Source organism: Amblyraja radiata, chromosome 35, assembly GCF_010909765.2.
Source record: "Amblyraja radiata isolate CabotCenter1 chromosome 35, sAmbRad1.1.pri, whole genome shotgun sequence".
In the NCBI taxonomy this organism is placed as follows: Eukaryota; Metazoa; Chordata; class Chondrichthyes; order Rajiformes; family Rajidae; genus Amblyraja; species Amblyraja radiata.
The window spans coordinates 22,442,933-22,468,027 of NC_045990.1; the positions used below are offsets into that span (position 1 = coordinate 22,442,933).

Genomic DNA, 25,095 nt, shown 5'->3' on the forward strand with positions numbered 1-25,095 from the left:
CATCCCAGCTTCTATACTCAATGCTCTGATTTATAAAGCCTAGCATACCAAAAGCTTTCTTTACCACCCTATCTATATGAGATTCCACCTTAAAGGAACTATGCACGGTTATTCCCAGATCCCTCTGTTCAACTGTATTCTTCAATTCCCTACCATTTATCATGTACGTCCTATTTTGATTTGTCCTGCCAAGGTGTAACACCTCACATTTATCAGCATTAAATTCCATCTGCCATCTTTCAGCCCATTTTTCCAAATGGCCTAAATCACTCTGTAGACTTTGGAAATCCTCTTCATTATCCACAACACCCCCTATCTTGGTATCATCTGCATACTTACTAATCCAATTTACCACCCCTTCATCCAGATCATTGATGTACATGACAAACAACAAAGGACCCAACACAGATCCCTGAGGCACCCCACTAGTCACCTGCCTCCAACCCGACAAACAGCCATCCACCATTACCCTCTGGCTTCTCCCATTCAGCCACTGCTGAATCCATCTTGCTATTCCTGCATTTATACCCAACAGTTTAACCTTCTTAACCAACCTTCCATGAGGAACCTTGTCAAAGGCCTTATTAAAGTCCATATAGACAACATCCACTGCTTTACCCTCGTCAATTTCCCTAGTAACCTCTTCAAAAAATTCAAGAAATTCAAGATCTTCTAATAACCCTTGCTTTTACTCTCTCTCCGTCACACCCCCACCCTCGTTCTCTGACTCGTTTCACAGTCTTCATTTTACTGATATTGTGCCTTGTCATCATCTACCCCTCCCCCCTCCCCCCCTCCACCAGCTAACAATGAACCATTCAACATTTGCTTGACCATTTCTTCTCTCCAGAGATGCTGTCTGTCTCATTGAGTTACTCCAGCTGTTTGTGCCCATCTCCAGAGAAAACAATCCAGGGTAATCCAATCTCTCCTTAAAGCTAATGCCCTCTAATCCAGGCAGAACTCTGGTAAAATGTTGCAGTTACGTAGGATTTTGGTTGGGCTGCATTTAGAGTATTGTTATATCCGTTCTGGTTGCCCCATTACAGGAGTGATGTGGAGGCTTTGGACAAGGAGCAGAAGGAGTTTACCAGAATGCTGCCTGGATTAGACGGCATTAGCTTTAAGGAGACATTGGACTACCCTGGATTGTTTTCTCTGGAGATGGACACAAAAAGCTGGTGTAACTCAGTGAGAACAGACCCACAGATGTTGCCTAACCCGCAATATCTATCTTTAGTGTCAACCAGCATCTGCAGTCTTTATTTCTACATTTTTCAGAGATAGTTGAGGGAGGTATAATACCATTTACAAGCCATTTTGACAAGTACATGGACAGGAAAGGTTTAGAGGAATTTGGGCCAATTTGTGGGCAAATGGAACTAGCTGAGATGTGGCAGCATATAACCATATAACATATAACAATTACAGCACGGAAACAGGCCATCTCGACCCTTCTAGTCCGTGCCGAACACGTATTCTCCCCTAGTCCCATATACCTGCGCTCAGACCATAACCCTCCATTCCTTTCAAGTCCATATAACTATCCAATTTATTTTTAAATGATAAAAACGAACCTGCCTCCACCACCTTCACTGGAAGCTCATTCCACACAGCCAACACTCTCTGAGTAAAGAAGTTCCCCCTCATGTTACCCCTAAACTTCTGTCCCTTAATTCTCAAGTCATGTCCCCTTGTTTGAACCTCCCTACTCTCAGTGGGAAAAGCTTATCCACGTCAACTCTGTCTATCCCTCTCATCATTTTAAAGACCTCTATCAAGTCCCCCCTTAACCTTCTGCGCTCCAAAGAATAAAGCCCTAACTTGTTCAACCTTTCTCTGTAACTTAGTTGCTGAAACCCAGGCAACATTCTAGTAAAGCTCCTCTGTACTCTCTCTATTTTGTTGACATCCTTCCTATAATTAGGCGACCAAAATTGTACCCCATACTCCAGAATTGGCCTCACCAATGCCTTGTACAATTTTAACATTACATCCCAACTTCTATACTCAATGCTCTGATTTATAAAGGCCAGCACACCAAAAGCTTTCTTTACCACCCTATCTACATGAGATTCCACTTTCAGGGAACTGTGCACAGTTATTCCCAGATCCCTCTGTTCACCTGCATTCTTCAATTCCCTACCATTTATCATGTACGTCCTATTTTGATTTGTCCTGCCAAGGTGTAACACCTCACATTTATCAGCATTAAATTCCATCTGCCATCTTTCAGCCCATTTTTCCAAATGGCCTAAATCACTCTGTAGACTTTGGAAATCCTCTTCATTATCCACAACACCCCCTATCTTGGTATCATCTGCATACTTACTAATCCAATTTACCACCCCTTCATCCAGATCATTGATGTACATGACAAACAACAAAGGACCCAACACAGATCCGTGAGGCACCCCACTAGTCACCTGCCTCCAACCCGACAAACAGCCATCCACCATTACCCTCTGGCTTCTCCCATTCAGCCACTGCTGAATCCATCTTGCTATTCCTGCATTTATACCCAACAGTTTAACCTTCTTAACCAACCTTCCATGAGGAACCTTGTCAAAGGCCTTATTAAAGTCCATATAGACAACATCCACTCCTTTACCCTCGTCAATTTCCCTAGTAACCTCTTCAAAAAATTCAAGAAATGCAAGATCTTCTAATAACCCTTGCTTTTACTTTCTCTCCATCCCACCCCCACCCTCATTCTCTGACTCGTTTCACAGTCCTCATTTTACTGATATTGTGCCTTGTCATCATCTACCCCTCCCCCCCCCCTCCCCCCCCCCCCCCCCCCCCGTCCACCAGCTAACAATGAACCATTCAACATTTGCTTCACCATTTCTTCTCTCCAGACATGCTGTCTGTCTCATTGAGTTACTCCAGCTGTTTGTGCCCATCTCCAGAGAAAACAATCCAGGGTAATCCAATCTCTCCTTAAAGCTAATGCCCTCTAATCCAGGCAGGATTCTGGTAAAATGTTGCAGTTACGTAGGATTTTGGTTGGGCTGCATTTAGAGTATTGTTATAGCCGTTCTGGTTGCCCCATTACAGGAGTGATGTGGAGGCTTTGGACAAAGAGCAGAAGGAGTTTACCAGAATGCTGCCTGGATTAGAGGGCATTAGCTTTAAGGAGACATTGGACTACCCTGGATTGTTTTCTCTGGAGATGGACACAAAAAGCTGGAGTAACTCAGTGAGAACAGACCCACAGATGTTGCCTAACCCGCAATATCTATCTTTAGTGTCAACCAGCATCTGCAGTCTTTATTTCTACATTTTTCAGAGATAGTTGAGGGAGATATAATACCATTTACAAGCCATTTTGACAAGTACATGGACAGGAAAGGTTTAGAGGAATTTGGGCCAATTTGTGGGCAAATGGAACTAGCTGAGATGTGGCAGCATATAACCATATAACATATAACAATTACAGCACGGAAACAGGCCATCTCGACCCTTCTAGTCCGTGCCGAACACGTATTCTCCCCTAGTCCCATATACCTGCGCTCAGACCATAACCCTCCATTCCTTTCAAGTCCATATAACTATCCAATTTATTTTTAAATGATAAAAACGAACCTGCCTCCACCACCTTCACTGGAAGCTCATTCCACACAGCCAACACTCTCTGAGTAAAAAAGTTCCCCCTCATGTTACCCCTAAACTTCTGTCCCTTAATTCTCAAGTCATGTCCCGTTGTTTGAATCTTCCCTACTATCAGTGGGAAAAGCTTATCCACGTCAACTCTGTCTATCCCTCTCATCATTTTAAAGACCTCTATCAAGTCCCCCCTTAACCTTCTGCGCTCCAAAGAATAAAGCCCTAACTTGTTCAACCTTTCTCTGTAACTTAGTTGCTGAAACCCAGGCAACATTTAAGTAAATCTCCTCTGTGCTCTCTCTATTTTGTTGACATCCTTCCTATAATTAGGCGACCAAAATTGTACCCCATACTCCAGAATTGGCCTCACCAATGCCTTGTACAATTTTAACATTACATCCCAACTTCTATACTCAATGCTCTGATTTATAAAGGCCAGCACACCAAAAGCTTTCTTTACCACCCTATCTACATGAGATTCCACTTTCAGGGAACTGTGCACAGTTATTCCCAGATCCCTCTGTTCACCTGCATTCTTCAATTCCCTACCATTTACCATGTACGTCCTATTTTGATTTGTCCTGCCAAGATGTAGCACCTCACACTTATCAGCATTAACCTCCATCTGCCATCTTTCAGTCCACTCTTCCAACTGGCATAAATCTCTCTGTAGACTTTGAAAATCTACTTCAGTATCCACAACCCCGCCTATCTTAGTATCATCTGCATACTTACTAATCCAATTTACCACACCATCATCCAGATCATTGATGTACATGACAAACAACAGTGGACCCAACACAGATCCCTGTGGCACCCCACTAGTCACTGGCCTCCAACCTGACAAACAACCATCCACCATTACTCTCTGGCATCTCCCATTCAGCCACTGTTGAATCCATCTTGCTACTCCACCATTAATACCCAACCATTGAACCTTCTTAACCAACCTTCCATGAGGAACCTTGTCAAAGGCCTTACTGAAGTCCATATATACAACATCCACTGCTTTACCCTCATCAATTTCCCGAGTAACCTCTTCAAAAAATTCAAGAAGATTAGTCAAACATGACCTTCCAGGCACAAATCCATGTTGACTGTTCCTAATCAGACCCTGTTTATCCAGATGTTTATATATATTATCTCTAAGTATCCTTTCCATTAATTTGCCCACCACTGACGTCAAACTAACAGGTCTATAATTGCTAGGTTTACTCTTAGACCCCTTTTTAAACAATGGAACAACATGCGCAGTACGCCAATCCTCCGGTACTATTCCCGTTTCTAATGACATTTGAAATATTTCTGTCATAGCCCCTGCTATTTCTACACTAACTTCCCTCAATGTCCTAGGGAATATCCTGTCCGGACCTGGAGACTTATCCACTTTTATATTTCTCAAAAGTGTCAGTACTTCCTCTTCTTTGAATCTCATAGTTTCCATAGCTACTCTACTTGTTTCCCTTACCTCACATAATTCAATATCCTTCTCCTTGGTGAATACCGAAGAAAATAAATTGTTCAATATCTCCCCCATCTCTTTTGGCTCTGCAGATAGCTGTCCACTCTGACTCTCTAATGGACCAATTTTATCCCTCGTTATCCTTTTGCTATTAATATAGCTGTAGAAACCCTTTGGATTTACTTTCACCTTACTTGCCAAAGCAACCTCATATCTTCTTTTAGCTTTTCTAATTTCTTTCTTAAGATTCTTTTTACATTCTTTATACTCCTCAAGCACCTCATTTACTCCATGCTGCCTATAATTATTGTAGATCTCCCTCTTTTTCCGAACCAGTGTCCAATTTCCCTTGAAAACCATGGCTCTTTCCAATTTTTACTATTTCCTTTCAACCGAACAGGGACATAAAGATTCTGTACTCTTAAAATTTCACCTTTAAATGTACTCCATTTCTCTTCCACATCTTTCCCATAAAACAAAATGTCCCAATTTACTCCTTTTAAATCCTTTCGCATCTCCTCAAAGTTAGCCTTTCTCCAATCAAAAATCTCAACCCTAGGTCCGGTTCTGACCCTCTCCATAATTATATTGAAACTAATGGTATTGTGATCACTGGTCCCGAACTGTTCCCCAACGCATACCTCTGCCACCTGACCCGTCTCATTTCCTAACAGGAGGTCCAGCACCGCCCCTTCTCTAGTAGGTACTTCTATGTATTGCTGCAAAAAACTATCCTGCACACATTTTACAAACTCCAACCCATCCAGCCCATTTACAGAATGTGTTTCCCAGTCTATGTGTGGAAAATTGAAATCTCCCACAATCACTACCTTGTGCTTACTACTTACATCTGCAATCTCCTTACATATTTGCTCTTCCAATTCTCGCTCCCCATTTGCCGGTCGATAATACACCCCTATAAGTGTTGCTACCCCTTTCCCATTTCTCAGTTCCACCCAAATAGCCTCCCTAGACGAGCCCTCTAATCTATCCTGCCAAAGCACTGCTGTAATATCTTCCCTGATAAGCAATGCAACACCTCCACCTCTTGCCGCTCCAATTCTATCACACGTGAAGCAACGAAATCCTGGAATATTTAGTTTCCAATCACAGCCCTCCTGCAACCATGTTTCACTGATCGCCACAACATCATACTTCCAGGTGTCAATCCAGGCTCTGAGTTCATCCACCTTTCTTACAATGCTCCTAGCATTAAAATCTATACATTTAAGAAACCCACCCTCTCTTATTCTCTGTTTATTGTCTTTTTCTTCTCTCTCCCCTACATTTTGGGTCAGAGTGCTACCATTCTCTGCCTCCTGCCTCACACACTGACTGCTAGCTTTCCCAAATTGAGTCCCTCCCCCCAACCATACTAGTTTAAAGTCTCCCCAGTAGCCTTTGCAAACCTCCCCGCCAGGATATTGGTCCCCCTCGAGTTCAAGTGCAACCCGTCCTTTCTGTACAGGTCACACCTTCCCCAAAAGAGGTCCCAATGATCCAGAAACTTGAATCCATACCCACTGCACCAGTCCCTCATCCACTCATTTATCCTCCACCTCGCTCCATTCCTACTCTCACTGTCGCGTGGCACAGGCAGTAATCCTGAGATTGTTCCCTTTGCAGTCCTTCTCCTTAACTCTCTACCTAACTCCCTAAATTCTTCTTTCAGGACCTCTTCTCTTTTTTACCTATGTCGTTGGTACCTATATGTACCACAACCTCAGGCTCCTCTCCCTCCCATTTCAGGATTTCTTGGACACGTTCAGACACATCCCTGACCCTGGCACCAGGGAGGCAAACTACCATCCGGGTCTCCTGTCTGCGTCCACCGACTCGCCTATCCGACCCCCTGACTATAGAGTCCCCTATTACAATTGCCCTCATCTTCTTTTCCTTACCCTTCTGAGCAACAAGACCGGTCTTTATGCCAGAGGCCCGGCCGCTGTCGCTGCCCCCAGGTAGGCTGTCTCCCCCACCTTTACTCAAACATGAGTACTTATTTTCAAGGTGTACAGCCACCGGGGTACTCACCAGTCCCTGCCTCTGCCCGTTGCCCTTCCTAACTGTGACCCAGTTTTCTGTCTCCCGTGGTCTTGGAGTGACCACCTCCCTGTAACTCCTATCTATGACCTCCTCGCTCTCCCTGAGCAGACAGAGGTCATCAAGTTGCTGTTCCAGGTTCCTAACACGGTCCCTTAGGAGCCCCATCTCGACGCACCTGGCGCAGATGTGGACGTCTGGAGGGCACTCAGTCTCCATGACCTCCCACATCTGACATCCAGAACAGTAAACTGCCCTGGCCCTCATTCTCCCCCTTATCCGAATGCAATAAAGCCTTACCCAGGATACAAGCAAATCAGCTGCTTCCTCTAGTCCGTTCGACCAATCAGAGGCTTCCACCAGACTCCTTCTCTGGAAGTGAGATCTGCGAATGGAACGTTGCAGATTTTGGTCGCTCCTCCCTCTGTAACGGCTCCTGGGCCTCTGTTGAGACAAGCCCCGCGATGGTTTTTTTAACTCACCACACGAAGGTCGCTCCTCCCTCTGTAACGGCTCCCGGGCATGGATGAGTTGGGCTGAAGGGCCTGTTTCCGTGCTCTATAATCTGTAACTGTAAAATCTGAGAAGAAAATATGGTTGAGTTCTTCATTAGGATGGAGAGTGACATTGTTAATTCAGAACCAAGGGTCCTGAACTTAAAGAAAGGTGACTTTGAGGGTATGAGACGTGAATTGGCCAAGATAGACTGGCCAATGATGCTTAAAGGGTTGACGGTGGATATGCAATGGAAGGCATTTAAAAAATGCATGGATGAACTACAACAAGTGTTCATCCCAGTTTGGCAAAATAATAAATCAGGGAAGGTAGTGCATCCGTGGATAACAAGGGAAATCAGGGATAGTATCAAAACAAAAGATGAAGAATACAAATTAGCCAGAAAAAGCAGCCTACCAGAGGACTGGGAGACCAGAGACCAGCAAAGGGCTTAATTAGGAAAGGGAAAATAGATTATGAAAGAAAACTGGCAGGAAACATAAAAACTGACTGCAAAGGTTTTTATAGATATGTGAAGAGAAAGAGATTAGTTAAAACAAATGTAGGTCCCTTGCAGTCAGAAACAGGTGAATTGATCATGGGGAACAAGGACATGGCAGATCAATTGAATAACTACTTTGGTTCCGTCTTCACTAAGGAAGACATAAATAATCTGCTGGAAATAGCAGGGGACCGCGGGTCAAATGAGATGGAGGAACTGAGTGAAATCCAGGTTAGCCGGGAAGTGGTGTTAGGTAAATTGAATGGATTAAAGGCCAATAAATCCCCAGGGCCAGATAGACTGCATCCCAGAGTACTTAAGGAGGTAGCCCCAGAAATAGTGGATGCATTAGTGATAATTTTTCAAAACTCTTTAGATTCGGGAGTAGCTCCTGAGGATTGGAGGGCAGCTAATGTAACCCCACTTTTTAAAAAGGGAGGGAGAGAGAAAATGGGGAATTACAGACCAGTTAGTCTAACATCAGTAGTGGGAAAACTGCTAGAGTCAGTTATTAAAAATGAGATAGCAGCACATTTGGAAAGTGGTGAAATCATTGGACAAAGTCAGCATGGATTTACGAAACATAAATCATGTCTGACGGATCTGATATAATTTTTCGAGGATGTAACAGAGTGGATAAGGGAGAACCAGTGGATGTGTTATATCTGGACTTTCAGAAGGCTTTCGACAAGGTCCCACATAAGAGATTAGTATACAAACTTAAAGCACACGGTATTGGGGGTTCAGTATTGATGTGGGTAGAGAACTAGCTGGCAAACAGGAAGCAAAGAGTAGGAGTAAACGGGTCATTTTCAGAATGGTAGGAAGTGACTAGTGGGGTACCGCAAGGCTCAGTGCTGGGACCCCAGCTATTTACAATATATATTAATGATTTGGGGGGCAGTGGTAGCTGTGATGAGGATGCTAGGAGGCTGCAAGGTGACTTGGATAGGCTGGGTGAGTGGACAAATGCATGGCAGATGCAGTATAATGTGGATAAATGTGAGGTTATCCACTTTGGTGGCTAAAACAGGAGAGTAGACCATTATCTAAATGGTGGCCGATTAGGAAAAGGGGAGATGCAACGAGACCTGGGTGTCATGGTACACCAGTCATTGAAAGTAGGCATGCAGGTGCAGCAGGCAGTGAAGAAAGCGAATGGTATGTTGGCATTCATAGCAAAAGGATTTGAAAATTGGAGCAGGGAGGTTCTACTGCAGTTGTACAGGGTCTTGGAGAGACCACACCTGGAGTATTGCGTACAGTTTTGGTCTCCAAATCTGAGGAGGGTAATTCTTGCCATAGAGGGAGTACAGAGAAGGTTCACCATTCCTGGGATGTCAGGACATTCATATGAAGAAAGACTGGATAGACTTGGCTTGTACTCGCTAGAGTTTAGAAGCTTGAGGGGGGATCTTATAGAAACGTACAATATTCTTAAGGGGTTGGACAGGCTAGATGCAGGAAGATTGTTCCCGATGTTGGGGAAGTCCAAAACAAGGGGTCACAGTTTAAGGATAAAGGGGAAATCCTTTAGGACCGAGATGAGAAAAACATTTTTCACACAGAGAGTGGTGAATCTCTGGAACTCTCTGCCACAGAAGGTAGTTGAGGCCAGTTCATTGGATATATATAAGAGGGAGTTAGATGTGGCCCTTGTGGCTAAGGGGATCAGGGGGTATGGAGAGAAGGCAGGTACAGGGTACTGAGTTGGATGATCAGCCATGATCATGTTGAATGGCGGTGCAGGCTCGAAGGGCAGAATGGCCTACTCCTGCACATATTTTCTATGTTTCTAACTGTGGTCAGTCCCTCAAATTCACCCCGACTCGGACTGAGGGGAGTGACGTGGAGTGACAGACATTTCAGAAGGAGAGTGGGTGAAAGGTGACTGGATGATGCTGCTCTCTCCACAGAGCCAGTCCTCCAATTCCCAAACTCTGCTGACTGTCTGATGACCTGTTGTAGTGTTGCCACACTCCCGTGTCTCTGTTCCTTTATTCCAGATCCCCGGATGTACACAGTGGAACAGACCCAGGGATCATCGACTGGAGAATCCATCCAGGATTCGACTTCTGTCCCAGTGGGAGACACATCCTCAGGTACCAAACCCTCTCACACATTTTCTCTTGTCCTCATTAACCCTGTCATGGGGTCATAGAGTGATACAGTGTGGAAACAACTCACCCACACCGGCCAACATATTCCAGCCACACTAGCCCCATCTGCCAGCATTTGGTCCATATCCCTCCAAACTTGTCCTATCCATGTACCTATATAACTGTTTCTTAAATGTTGGGATGGTCACTGCCATAATTTCCTCCTCTGGCAGCTTGTTGCATACATCCACCACCCATTGTGAGAAAATGTTACCCATCAGATTCCTATTAAATATTTTCCCCTTCACCTTAAACCTATGTCATCTGGTCCTCAATTAACCTGCTTTGGTCAAGAGACTGCATCTACCCGATCAATTCCTCTCATGATCGTATACACCTCTCGAAGATCACCCCTCATCCTCATGTGCTCCAAAGAATATAGTTCCAGTCTACTCAATCTCTGTCAAGAGCTCAGACTCTCTAGCCCTGGCAACATCCTTGTAAATCTTCGCTCTACCTTTTCCAGCTTGACAACATCTTTCCTATAACACGGTGTCCAGAACTGAACGCAATACTCTAATTATGGCCTCACCAACGTCTTAAACAAATGCAACATGAACTCCCACCTTATATACTCGATACGCTGGCTGATAAAGGCCAATGTGCCAAAAGCCTATTTGAACACCCGATTTACCTGTAACTCCACCTTCAGGGAATAATGCACCTACACTCCTAGATCCCACTGCTCCACAGCACTCCCTAAAGCACTACCATTCACTGTGTAGGCCCTGCTCATGTTAGACTTCCCAAAATTCAACATCACATATTTCTGTATTAAATTCCATCCACCTCAGCCCACTTGCCCAATCGATCAAGATCCTCCTGCAATTTTTCACAACCATCTTTATTATCGGTAAAACCACCTGCAAACTTTGTATCATCTGGTAACTTGTTAATCTTGCCAGTAATTTAAGAAAGAACTGCAGATGCTGGAAAATCGAAGGTAGACAAAAATGCTGGAGAAACTCAGCAGGTGAGGCAGCATCTATGGAGTGAAGGACATTGGCAAAGATTCAGGTCGAGACCCTTCTTCAGACTGATATGAGGGTGGTGGGGGGAGGAAGAAAGGAAGAGGCGGCGACAGTGGGCGGAGGGAGAGCTGAGAAGGGGAGGAGGAAGCAGGGACTACCTGAAATTAGAGGTCAATGTTCAGACCGCTGGGGTGCAGACTGCCCAACCAAAATATGAGGTGCTGCTCCTCCAATTTACGGTGGTTCTCACTCTGGCCAAGCAGGAGGCCAGGACAGAAAGGTCGGATTCGGAATGGGAGGGGGAGGTCAAGTTTAGATCAAGTAGGTTAATGTGAACCGAGCGGAGGTATATTGCCATGTATGTTCTCATCCAAATCATTGATATAGATGTCAAACAGTAACGGGCCCAGCACCGAACCCTGAGGCACACCACTAGTCACAGGCCTCCAGTCCGAGAAGCAACCTTCCACCATCTACTACCTTCCATGAAGACAATTTTCTATTCATTCAGCTATATCTCCTTGGATCCCATTCCATCTAAATTTCCAGAGCAGCCAACAGGAGGAAACATGTCGAATGCGTTATTGAATTCCATTCATACAACATCTATAGCTCAGCCCTCATCGACCTTTTTAGTCACAACATTTGCCACCATCCAGTCTTCCGGCACCTCTCCTGTATTTAAAGACTACTCGTAAATATTAACCAGGGCTGACGCAATTTCCTCTCTGGTTTCCCACAATTTCCTCGGATATATCTGATCAGGCCCTGGAGATTTGTCTACCTTCATACATGATAGTACCTTCAGTATCACTTGGACCATAACACTGACTGGTCTCAAGACACTTCCATTGACTGCTTCAAGTTCCTCCATCCTCCTGTCTTTCTCCTCGGTAAATACAGAGGAGAAATATTCATTGACGACCTTGCCCATCTCCTATGGCTCTACACAGAGTTGACCGCTTTGATTCCTGAGGGGTCCCACTCTCTCTCTAGTTACCCTTTTCCCCCTTATCTATTTATAACATCTCTTGGGGTTGTCCTTAATGCTATCGGCCTGAGCTGTCTCCTGGCCCTGTTTCGCCCTGCTCTAACACATTTCCACTTCAGCACCATTGATGCTGATTGAGGCATATACTCCACCACCCTTCGTGATGTCGGTAACTAGCACCCTCAACTTGCTGACATCGATGGACAGCTTGTTGTCGTGACAGCATTTTAGTAAGCTCTTTATCTTCTTCGTACGTTCCATCCCATCATTGTTCATGATCCATCCATCCACCACCTTGTTGTCATCTGCAAACCTGTGGATAGAGTTAGTGCAGAATTTGGCCCCACAGCCGTCATTGTATAGGGAATTTATTTATGGACTGAGAACACATTCATGTGGGTCACCAGTGTTGAGAATTATTGTGGATGATGTGTTGTTGCTTAACCTCACTGTTTGTGACCCACGGGGCAGAAGGTTGAAAGGGGTCAGAGAATCCATAAATATTTTATACGTACGTACTTAGAGAGACAGAGTCCGGCTCAACTATAGAGATAATAAGGCCCCTCAGAAACCAAAGTGGTAAACTATGCGTGGAACCACAGGAGATGGACAAGGTCCTCCAGGAGTATTTATCTTCTGTTTTTATCATTTAGAAAGACATGGAAGACCTGGGACAGGTAATGTTGATGTCTTGAGGACAGTCTGTATTACGGTCAAGGATGTCTTGAACATCCTATGACAAATGAAGGTGGATACATCTCCCAGGCCTGATCAGATATATCTGTGGACAGTGTGGGAAATGAGAGAAACTCATAAGTCATGAGCTGAATTAGGCCATTCGACCCATCGAGTCTACTCCTCCATTCAATCATGACTGATCTATCTTTTCTTCACAACACCATTCTCCTGCCTTCTGCCCATAACCTTTGACACCCTAACTAATCAAGAAGCTGTCAATCTCCGCTTCACAAATACTCAATGTTGGAGGTAAGAGAAGTTTCTGAGACATAAGATATATATGCATTTTGATTCACAAGGGCTAATTAGGGATAGTCAGCATGGTTTTGTACGTGGGAGGTCGAGTCTTACTAAATTGATTGATATTTGAAGAAGGAACCAAACGGGTGACATACGTAGCTACGGCTGTAGACGTTGTTTATATAGACTTCAGGAAACGCTTTGATAACGTTCTGCATGGTAAGCTGCTCTGGAAGATTAGATCACATGGGATCAAGTGAGAGCTAGCTGACTGGATACGGAAATGGCTTCATGGAAGGAAGGTTGTTTTACAGACTGGAGTCCTGTGACTTGTGAATACTAGACTTGTATTAAACATTGTATCCTTTACTTGTGGACAGCTAGATTGTAATTATCCTTTCTTTGATGGGATAGCATGCAAACAAAAGCTTTTCACTGTACCCTGGAACATGTGACAATAATAAACTAGACTAAACTAAGGGAAAATGGCTAACCAGAGAGAGTGGGTCCCATCAGGAATCAAAACAGTCAACTCTGTGTGGAGCCACAGGAGATGGGCAAGGTCCTCAATAGTATTTCTCCTCTGTTTTAAAATAGCGAGCAATAGGAGGATTGAGGAACTTGGGGCAGTCAATGGAAGTGTCTCGAGAACAATCAGTATTACGGTCGAAGAGGTGCTGAAGGTCCTAACATCAGGGTTCGGCGCTGGGTCCGTTACTGTTTGTCATCTATTTCAATAATTTGGATAAGAATGTACATGACAAGATTAGCAACATTGCAGATGAAGCAAAGGTGGATGGTATTGTAGATAGTGAAGATTGTTGTCAAACATTGCAGCAGGATCTTGATCGGTTGGCTAGGTGGGCTGAGGAATGGTTGATGGAATTTAATACAGAGAAACATGAGGCGTGGCATTTTGGGAAGTCTAAAATGGGCAGGACCTAGACAGTGAATGGTAGATCTCAGGGAAGAGCAGAGGCATCTTGGAGAGCAGGTAAATAGTTCCATGAAGGTAACGTCACAGGTAGATGGAGTGGTCAAAAAGTATTTTGGCACATTGGCCTTCATCAGTCAGAGTATTTATTTATGAAGTTGGTAAATCATGTTGCAGTTGTACAAGAAGTTGGTGAGGCTGCATTTAGTGTATTCTGTTCAGATTTGTGCACCATGTTATAGGTAAGATGATGTCAAGCTGGAAAGGGTGCAAAGAAGATTTGCCTGGACTCAAGGGTCTGGGCTATAGGGAGACGTTAAGCAGGCTGGAATTTATTACCTGCACGCACAGTCTCTTGCAGAGTGGGGGAATCGAAAACCAGGGGGCATAGGTTTCAGGTGAAGGGAGAAAGATTTTATAGGAACCAGAGAGGGATCTTTTCCACACAAAGGGCGGTGGGTGTTAGGAGCAAGCTGCCGGAGGAGGTAGTTGAGGCAGGGACTATCACAACGTTTAAGAAGCTATTAAACAGGGGCATGGATAGGACAGGTTTAGAGGGATATGTTCCAATTAATGGGGTGAATGTACAATCTTTTACCAGGGTAGTGGAATCAGGAACCAGAGAATGTAGGTTTAAGGCGAGAGGTGGGTGGGAAGGTGTTGAGTGAGAGTGGGGTGGGTTGGGGGGGGGGGGGGGCGGGGTGAAAGAGAGTAAAAGCTGGGGGGATGAGTGAGAACAGGGAGGGAATGAGAGATCACTGGATGAGTGCGGGGAGGGGGAGTGAGAGCAGGAAGGGAGTGAGGAAGGAGTGAGCGTGGGGCATAGGTAACGGTGACTGGGTTGGTGTGTGGGGTAGTGATGGTGGGGCATTGGTGGAATGAGGGACAGATGGGACGGGTGGGGACAGAGGGGAGACTGGGATGAGCAGGGCCGTGGTGTGATGAGTGAGGGCTGCACGAAGACTGCACAGCTGCACGAAGACTGTGAGAACGAAGATTGAACAGTTTCAGGAAGCAGAGAATATAGGTCAATCAGACAGTCGGCCCTCCCTGGCCCTCAGAATCAGTGATCCCGCATGGACCCGAATCTGGAGTGAGATCCTGACTCACCCTGACACTGCTGGCCCATCCCGTCCCCACCCCCCCCCCCCCCCCCCCAGCACGGGAACCATCCCTCTCGCCCGGCACTGGTCTGTCCCGTCCCACCCATCCCCCACCCCTCACCCCCCGACACCATCCCCTCACCCCCCTCCCCTGTCCCTGTGCTCCCACTAATACACTGTCCTGGCCCTGTGCTCCATTAACATTGCAGGGAAATACTTTCCCACTTTCCCACATACAATGTTCCCACGTTCTATTGATACTGACACACTTCTGATTCCAACTTTCCCATCTAAATGGCCGGGTTCTCTGTCTGTTTGTGTTGTTGCCGTGTGGTGGGTAAGTGAGTGAATGGGCGTGTGGGAGAGTGAATGGAATAAGATGTGATGACGGTGACAATGTGCTTGTCTACATCAGTACTGTCGAGCATGTGGGGCTGTACTGGAGTAACAGAATACCATGGCAATAATCCTTGCACTGTGCAGGGCCAGTGTGGGCCAGGACAGGAGTTTCACGTTTGTCAGACACTGCAAGTCTCTGACGACATGGTCAGTGGAACAGGAGGGGAACCAGTGCAGGTTGTGTAGTTTCACACGGCATTTAGTAAGTAGAGCTGGTAGAGCTGCTGCCTCACAGAGCCAGAGAACCAGGGTCCATGCTGAGCTCAGCTGCTGTCTGTGTGGAGTTTGCACGTGTGGAGCTTTCACTAGATGCTCCAGTTTCCTCTCACATTCCAGAAGCTTCTGGGTTTGTAATACATCCCTGCACAAGAGGCTGGTCAACAAGGTCAGAGCACAAGGAATTGTTCACACACTGACATGGTTTGAGAATTGGCTTTTGGACAGAGAGTAACAGGTGGGAATAAGCAGATCATTCTCAGGTTGGCAGCAGTGACGTGTGGGTACAAGAGGGCTCAGTGCTTGGGCCCCGGTGAGTCACAGTCTGTATCAATAACTTGGCTGGGACGATCATCTGTGGACTGAGATACACCGTGATATCTCCCACTGACCAGTAGTGTCCCTCACGCAGTAGCCCCGGTCCGCTATTCCCCAGACCCCTGTCCCAGTCTGATGTCCAGTTTCTCCACACACCCGGCATCTATTCCCCAGACCCGTCCCAGTCTGATGCCCTATTTCTCCACACACCCGGCATCTATTCCCCAGACCCCGGGCGCAGTCTGATTCCCTATTTCTCCACACACCCGGCATCTATTCGCCAGACCCCTGTCCCAGTCTGATGTCGTTTCTCCACACACCCGGCATCTATTCCCCAGACCCGTCCCAGTCTGATGCCCTATTTCTCCACACACCCGGCATCTATTCCCCAGACCCCGGGCGCAGTCTGATTCCCTGTTTCTCCACACACCCGGCATCTATTCCCCAGACCCCTGTCACAGTCTGATTCCCTGTTTCTCCACACACCCGGCATCTATTCCCCAGACCCCTGTCCCAGTCTGATGCCCTGTTTCTGTTTTCCACTTGCACCGTCTCTATTCCTTTATTCCAGACCCGGAGACGTCCACAAAGGGAGGACCGGCCACTGGAGAGGCCACCCAGGAACCGTCCTCTGTCCCAGCGGGAGACACATCCTCAGGTATCATGTCTTGTGTCAGTGGGGACATTCAATCTCTCACTCTGTGCCCTGGACCCTCTCGTCCGCCTGTTCACCTGCTGGACGCACAGTGCAGCGTGCGGGTGAATGACGACCTCAGGGCTTCCTCCCTCCTCTCTGCCAAAGTGTCGCTATCTCTGGAACGTTTGATGCCTTTTTCCACCGTGAACCATAAGCCCCTGGGTCTGATGGCGGGACATGGGGCCGCGTGAGGTAGGTTGGCAGCCAGAGCACAGGGTGTGAGTGAGGCCTGGGGTTTGGTTGCTGAGGGAATGGAGAGGGCGAGAGGAGAGGAGCGAGGTGGAGAGGGGAGAGTGGGGATGAAGGGTGAGAAGGGGGGGGGGGGGAGAGGGGTGAGAGTGGGGGGGGGAGGGGTGAGAGTAGGGAGAGGGGTGAGAGTGGGGAGACTGAGGGGAGAGGGGTGAGAGTGCGGGGAGAGGGATGAGAGTGGGGGAAGAGGGGTGAGAGTGGGGGGGATGGGTGAGAGTGGTGGGGGAGATGTGTGAGTGGGGTAAGAGTAGTGGGGAGAGGGGTGAGAGGTGGGGGGGGGGGGTGAGAGTGGTGGGGGAGTGTGTGAGTAGGGGTGAGATTATAGTGGGGGAGGGTGAGAGTGGGGGGAGGGGTGAGAGTGGTGGGGAAGAGAGGTTGAGTGGGGTAGAGTAGTGGGCGAGTGGTCAGAGAGGGGGGAGGGTGAGAGTGTGGGGGAGTGTGAGTGTGGTGAGGTAGTGGGGAGTCGGGGTGAGAGTGGGGGGAGGGGTGAGAGTGGTGGGGGAGATGTGTGAGTGGGGTAAGAGTAGTGGGGAGAGGGGTGAGAGTGGGGGGGAGGGGTGAGAGTGGTGGGGGAGATGTGTGAGTGGGGTGAGAGTAGTGGGGAGAGGGGTGAGAGTGGGGGGGAGAGTGGGGCGGAGGGGTGAGAGTGGGGGCGGAGAGGGATAAGAGTAGGGGTGAGAGTGGGGTGTGGGGAGATCAGTGGTCACTGGGGATGTTTGGGTCAGTGTTGTGCTGGGGTGCGGACCAGGGATGTGGGTGGGAGATGTCACTAAGGATTACAGCCGGGACTAACCACCAGCGCAGGGTGCTGGGCACGGGGAGGCAGGTGGTCAGAGATAACAGTCCGTAGCTCAGGGGGTAGTGAGGTAGTGTGTGGCTTCAGGATGACTGGGGTAGTGTGTGCAGCAAATGTCTGGAGCTGGGACTGAAGGTCTTTAGCCAGAAGGTGGTGAGTCTGTGGGTTTCATTCCCACAGACGGCGGTGGAGGCCGACATTGGGTATTTTTAAAGCAGAATTTGACAGGCTCATTATTTGTAAGGGTGTCAAAGGTTACGGGCAGAAGGCAGAACATGAGGTTCAGAGGGGAAAATCAATCAGACACAATCGAATGGCAGAGCAAACACGATGGGCCGAATGGTATCATTCCTCTCACACATGCCAGATCCTCTGTCTCACTCTCGGACTTCCATCCCTCATTTACCCTTCTCTCTTATGTTCACTCTCGGCACAACTCGCCATTTCTCCCCCAGTCCTTTGCTCTGTTTCTCAGGAGGAAGCTCCATGTTTGCACATCATGGCTAGTTTAATTGCCTGAATCATTGATTCTATTTCAGCCTCCACAGATGCTGCCTGACTTGTTGAGTACTCCAGAACTCTGTGTTCTTCAGCCTTTCACCATCCACAGTCTATCTCAGTGGTTTTCCGTATCTGTTGACCAGTCCATCACCCAGCCTGGTCCCGGAGGCACTGGGATGAAACATGAAGATCTCATTACCGGCATAGGGCCATTTCCACTGCTCCAGGTCTCACTCAGCTCTTCTCTCCTTCCAGATGCGGGCAGAGGGACAAGTGCAGAAGGCAGGGAAGACAAGCCGTCGGATGCCGAATGCAAACCACACATTGGACCAGGTACCTGCTGAGATCTCGCGGGAACCTTCGGGACAGCTATGCACAGATACCCTTTCTGCCCTGAGCCCATACATCGGGCCGGCTGATGGTCTGCTTAATAATCAGATTGGTTGGAGTTTGCAGGAGAAGTCTTCTGGAGCACGGGGAGGATCCCCTTCCTCCAGCCCTTCTCCTCATAGCACCAGGGTAGGGTCAGTGGGTCAGGGGAGAGATTGTTCCTCGCCACTCGCCTGGGTTACTTGTAGTCCAAGTGTGAGTCGTGGAGCCACACAGCACAGAAACAGGCCCTTTGGCCCAACTTGTCCCTGCCCACCACGATGCCCAATCCAAGCTGCTCCCATTTACCTCTGTCTGGCCATTACCCCCTGAATCTTTCCTATTCGCGTACCCGCACAAATGTCTTTTAAACATCTTTTACAAATCTTTTCTTTCTCAAGGGAGGTGGTGGGAGGCAGTGAGTGTTCACGACAACAATCAAATGTTCCTGGAGTAGAGGGGCCGGGGTAGACTGGGATGTGATCTTGTCCCCACCTCCCCCACACTGTCCGTGTTGCTGCCTGTGGGCCTTGCTCAGACAGCGGAGTGACTGAAGACCTCTCTTGATCTTCCAGACTGGTGGGATGAGGAGTGTGAGAAGATGATCGATCAAGTCCAAGTGTTGTACATTGGGCAGAGTGAGCTGGACACGGCTGAGCAGAAGGAGGCATATCTCCATGAGGTGAGAGCTTCACTCCGCAGTTGTTCTCATGTTGGTGTCTCTTGTTAATGTGATCCCCACCCAGCCCGGCCTGTAGTGTTTGTGTATCCTTTATTCACATTAATAATAATAATAATACATTTTATTTAATGGGCGCCATTCAGCCATCTCAAGGACACCTTACATAGTAATCGGAAAACAAACATATAATCGGAATAGAACAGGTAAAAAAGACATCACAGAGACACAAATTAAAAACAGAATTCAATCCAAAAACAGAAAATCAAAAACAGTGTGAAGAGAGAGCAGCGGCAGCCAAAGCGCGCCAGCGTCCACTCTCTCTTCACGGCAGCCATCTTGGACACAGACCTACAGGACTACAATTAGACAAAAAAATCAACCCCCCACAGTGGGTAGCACTGTGGAGGAAGGCACAATGTCCAGTCCCCATCCCATGTTCACCCCAAAGTCAGGCCTATTGAGGCCACCGCAATTGCCTCTACGGAGGCCCGATGTCCCTGGCCGTTCTCACCGGGTGGTCTTGCCCCGGTGTCGGGAGAGTCCTTTCGGCGGCTGGGCCACCTGGAACGGCCGCTTCCTGGTTGGAGCCCGCGGCTGCCGAAGCCGACAAGGCCGCGCCGGTTTGGAGCTCCCAGGCTCCCGATGCTAAAATCGGCATCGCCTCTCCGCACTGCCGCCTCTCCGCACTGCCGCCTCTCCGCTCCGCAGACCCGCAGCCCGGAGATGTTGCTCTCGGCGGTCCAGCTCGCCAGAGCTCCAGCGCATCGCTCCAGCGCGGCGACCCAGGCAAGGCACCGCCCGCTCAACTCCGTTCCGCTCCAGCGCACTCCGCTCCGCTCCAGCGCACTCCGCTCCGCTCCAGCGCACTCCGCTCCGCTCCAGCGCACTCCGCTCCGCTCCAGCGCATTGACTTTTCCTCCCCAGTTAGTACCGATTGACCATTCACAGTCAACCTCATTCCTACTGTGGTCAATGTTGCTTCAACAAGCGACTCATAGAAAGTCAGAGTCATACAGCTGTGAATCAGGCCCTTCTGCCCAACTCATCCATGCTGACCAAGATGTCTTATCTAAGATGGCCCATACGCCACTAAACCTTTCCTGTCCATGTACTTTAACTGTCCATATGTTTCTGACATGCTGTTATTGTATCAACCTCAACTACCTTCTCTGGCAGCTCATTCTGTATACCCACAATCCTCTGTGTGAAAACATTTGCCCCTTAGGTTGCTATTAAATCTTTCTCCTCTCACCATAAATGTATTCTCTCTATTTCTTGCTTCCCCTATCCTGGGAAAATGCCTCTGTGTATTCACCCTAGCTATTCCCCCATGATTTTTTACACTTCTATAAGAACAAGCCACAACCTGCTGCTGCGTTCCAAGGAATCTAGTCTGTCCAATCCCTCCCTACACCTCAGGCTATTGACGCTGGGTTACAGCTTCATTAACCTTCTCTGCATTTTTTCCAGCTGAATCACATCCTTCCTATACAAGGATGATCAAAACAGAACACAATATTCCTAGTGCGACCTCACCAATGTTTCATATTGAGAGAGTGCAGCGTAGGTTCACGAGGTTAATTCCCGGTATGTCGGGCCTGACATATGATGAAAGAATGGGTCGACAGGGCTTGTATTCACTGGTTTCTAGAAGGATGAGAGGGGATCTTATAGAAACATACAACATTCTTGAAGGATTGGACAGGCTAGATGCAGGAAAAATGTTCCTGAAGTTGGGGAAGCCCAGAACCAGGGGCCACAGTTTAAGAATAAGGGGTAGGCCATTTAGGACTGAGATGAGAAAACACTTCTTCACCCATTGAGTTGTGAATCTGTGGAATTCTCTGGCACAGAAGGCAGTGAAGGTCAATTCACTGGATGGTTTAAAGAGAGAGTTAGAGGTAGCTCTTAGGGCTCTGCTGTACAACACTCCCCAGACCTGTACCATTCACCATGAAAGTCGTGCCCTGGTTTGACTTCCCAATATCCAACACCTGTCACTTATCTGAATTAAACTCCATCTGCCTTTCCTCAGCTCGCTGGTCCAGCTGATGAAGATTCCACTGTCATTCTTGATAACAATCTTCACTGTCTATGATACCATATATTTAGTGTAATCTGCAAACTTACTCATCATGCCTTGTACATTCTCTTACAATTCGTTGATATAGATGACGAACAGTAATGGGCCCAGCACCAATCCCTGAGGCACAGCACTAGTCACATGCCTCAGTGTTGAAGGGTCTGTGAGCAAAACCCAGTTATCACCGTTTCTCCACCATCCCTTCTCCTTGAATCTCCATCCTCATTAATGGGCCAGCCCCAGTTAACGTACTTTGCCTTCTGCAGTTGTTTGACCGTCACCAGGTATCATTTATATTCCCTCATTGACACACCGTCGATCTCCACTCAGCATCAGTTGACATTTTCGGATGGATCGTTTGGGGGTGATAATCACCGTTTGATCAGTGAAGGATATCCTTGAGTTTTGCAGGAAAGAATCTCCTGGTTTATGGATGGGACAAGAGAATGACCAATGTTTTTGAGAAACAAACTTACTGTTGTATGGGAAGAGAATTCCACAGGCTTGCGGTTTGCATGTTCCAATGGTGAGCAAAAGGGATGTACACAATGCTGAGGACACCAAGCAGGTCAGGCAACATTGTAGAAGGAGAATTATGATGCGACTATGCAAGTCGACGGTGAGACCACACTTGGAGTACTGTGTACAGTTCTGGTCACACCGCTACAGGAAGGATGTCCTTAAACTGGAAAGGGCACATCGGAGATTCACCGGGATGTTACCTGGGTTTGGAGTTTGCATTATGGGGAGAGACTGGATGGGCTGGGATTTATTCTTTGGAGCGTAAGAGACTGAGAGTTGACATTATTGAGGTGTGCAAGATCATGAGTGGCCTGGATAGAGTGAACACTCAGTCTTTTTCTCAGGGTAGAGGATTCAAAATCTAGAGGGCAAAGGTTTAAGAAGAGGCCTCAGGGACAACATTTCCCATCCAACGTGTAGTCCGTATCTGGAATGAGCTGCTAGAGGAAGCTACATAAGCAGATGCAATTACAACATCCAAAACAAATTTGGACAAATATACTGATAGGAACCGGTTAGAGGACTATGGGCTAAATACAGGCAAATAGCCAGAGGGTGGTGAATCTGTGGAATTCATTGTCACAGGTGGCTGTGGAGACCACATCTCTGGGTATTTCTAAAGCGGAGATAGACAGGTTCTGACAAGGTGCCAAAGATTACAGGATGAAGCAGGAGAATTGGGAGTGAAAGGGAAAGATAGATCAGCCATGATTGAATGGTGGAGTAGACACGATGGGCCGAATGGCCTGATTCTGCTCCTATGACTGAAGAAATAAAGCTATCCCAGAATGCTGCATCAGTCGGCATGGAAATGAAAGCAGAGGGGTTTGTTTCCATGTTGTACAATTCTACGACTGTGAGAAACAGTAATGTTTCAACTCAAAGATCCTTTGTCAGAATTTTGTGGGAAAGAGAGAAGACAAGGACCCATTGCGGTGGTGCAGCATGTGGAGCCGCAGGCGTCATAGACCAGAGATCAATCCTGACCTCGGATGCTGTCTGTGTGGAGTTTGCTCGTTTTTCCTGGTGCTCCTCCCATATCGCAAAGACAGGCAGGCATGTTGGTTAATTGGCCTTTGTAGATTGCCGCATGTTTGTAGGGAGTGGATGAGAAAGGTGGGTAACATGGAACTAGTGTGAACATGGTTGACGTGGACTCTGTGGCCGAGTTTCCATGCTGTATCTTTAAACTAAACTCAACTACTCCAGCCTGTTCTGGAGATGTGAATCCACTGCATCCATTTGCGGGAAGGGGTTGGTTCCATGGGTCTGAATGGAAGTGAGTTGCCCTGTTGTAGCAGAAAGTAATTGCCCTGGTTTGTGGAGATGGGGGACACACCATGATGAGGGGAATCTCATGGTTTGAAGGGGTCAGAATCATTGGAATGAGCTGAAGGGGCTGAGAGGAAAGCACTTTCTCCTCATTTGAGGGAATGAAGTACAGGATTTTGAAGAGGAGATCTCCCTGGTACAGGGGTAGAGGGTGTAGGATTTCCCTGTGGGGTGGTGTGGGAATACCCGTGGCTGGTGGGGAGGGGTGGACGTTTGACATTTCCTAGTTTGTGAGGAATGGGACGACTGATTTGGAAGGAAGGAATGGAATTCATGCCGTGTTTGTGGGGGGTTGTTCCTGGTTTAAGGGAACCAATCTTCTGGAGTTAAGCCATAGATTCTATGGGTGATGAGGGGAGGGGTTTTCTGCTGTTCTGCTCTGTGCCACGATCCTCACGCAGTGCGGTCCCACCCTGGTTCTTCACCGCTACACTTGTCCCCTTCCACTGGTCCACAGGTGCGTCAGATGCTGAGAGAGCAATTCCCCTGCAAGTACTTCCTGCCCAAGGACATTGGTCAACAGACCAGGAAACGCAGCAAGAGAGAAGGGAATTGAACGGGAAGATCGTGGATTGTGATCATCTGATGAATTACAGGATGGTGGTGGGAGGAATAGAGATACATTTTACTTCATCAGATATTATGTTCATTCATTTCTGTTTTGGTGAGTGGTGGTGGGGAAGCCAAGAGAAAAATGTCAATGTTTTCTGAATGAGCGTCCAGCTGATAGTTATTCTGCAATCTCTGGATGTGACTGAATCACATTATTCTGTATTTCTGTCAATTACAGCTTTGATAATTTCTCAATGAGTTGATTCAATGTAATAATGCAATAATATGTTTAATTCAAGCAGCAATATTATTTCTGTATGCTGTACATCTAAAGATAGTTTGTTAATCAAGAATGTCTTCTATTTTATTTTAACTAATATTACACACTATGTAACTAAAAGAAATGTAACTAAAAAATAAATGCACAAATATTCTCAGCAAATACGAGAAAGTAATTTAAAGAGATTATTGACACAACTTGGTGTTGCTGTTGAAAGTGAGGACGACAATCTTGGTTTACAGGATAATAGTTAGTCAATAAAATGGCCAGAGTGATTGGAGTTTAATCCTAATTCATGCGGTATGATGCACTTTGTTAAGGTTTGTTATAGTCACATGTACCGAGGTGCAATGAAAAGCTTTAGGTTGCCTGCTATCTGACCAAATCACTTAGTACTATACAAGGATGCAAATCACTTACTGGTATGTTACTTATTACTATGGCAGAATATGGTCTAAAGTATATTACTTACTACAATGGGGGTAAGGGGGAGGTGCAGTGAGACCTGGGTGTCCTTGTACACCGGTCATTGAAAGTTGGCGTGCAGGTACAGCAGGCAGTGAAGAAAGCTAATGGAATGTTGGCCTTCATAACAAGAGGATTTCAGTATAGGAGTAGAGAGGTTTTACTGCAGTTGTATAGGGCTCTGGTAAGACCACATCTGGAGTATTGTGTACAGTTTTGGTCTCCTAATTTGAGGAAGGACATCCTTGTGATTGAGATAATGAAGCGTAGATTCACGAGATTGATCCCTGGGATGGCGGGACTGTCATATGAGGAAAGATTGAAAAGAATAGGCTTGTATTCACTGGAGTTTTGATGAGGGAGGATCTTATAGAAACATATAAAATT

General features: G+C 47.0%; 1 long non-coding RNA gene across 1 annotated transcript; it reads left to right on the forward strand.

The window, feature by feature from the left end:
- Window positions 1-16,770: 16,770 nt before the first annotated feature.
- On the forward strand, window positions 16,771-23,993 carry LOC116991950. The gene is made up of 4 exons (XR_004416939.1): window positions 16,771-16,838; window positions 18,679-18,756; window positions 19,368-19,474; window positions 23,869-23,993. It is a non-coding gene; the product is annotated as an uncharacterized LOC116991950 (long non-coding RNA).
- Window positions 23,994-25,095: the final 1,102 nt, after the last annotated feature.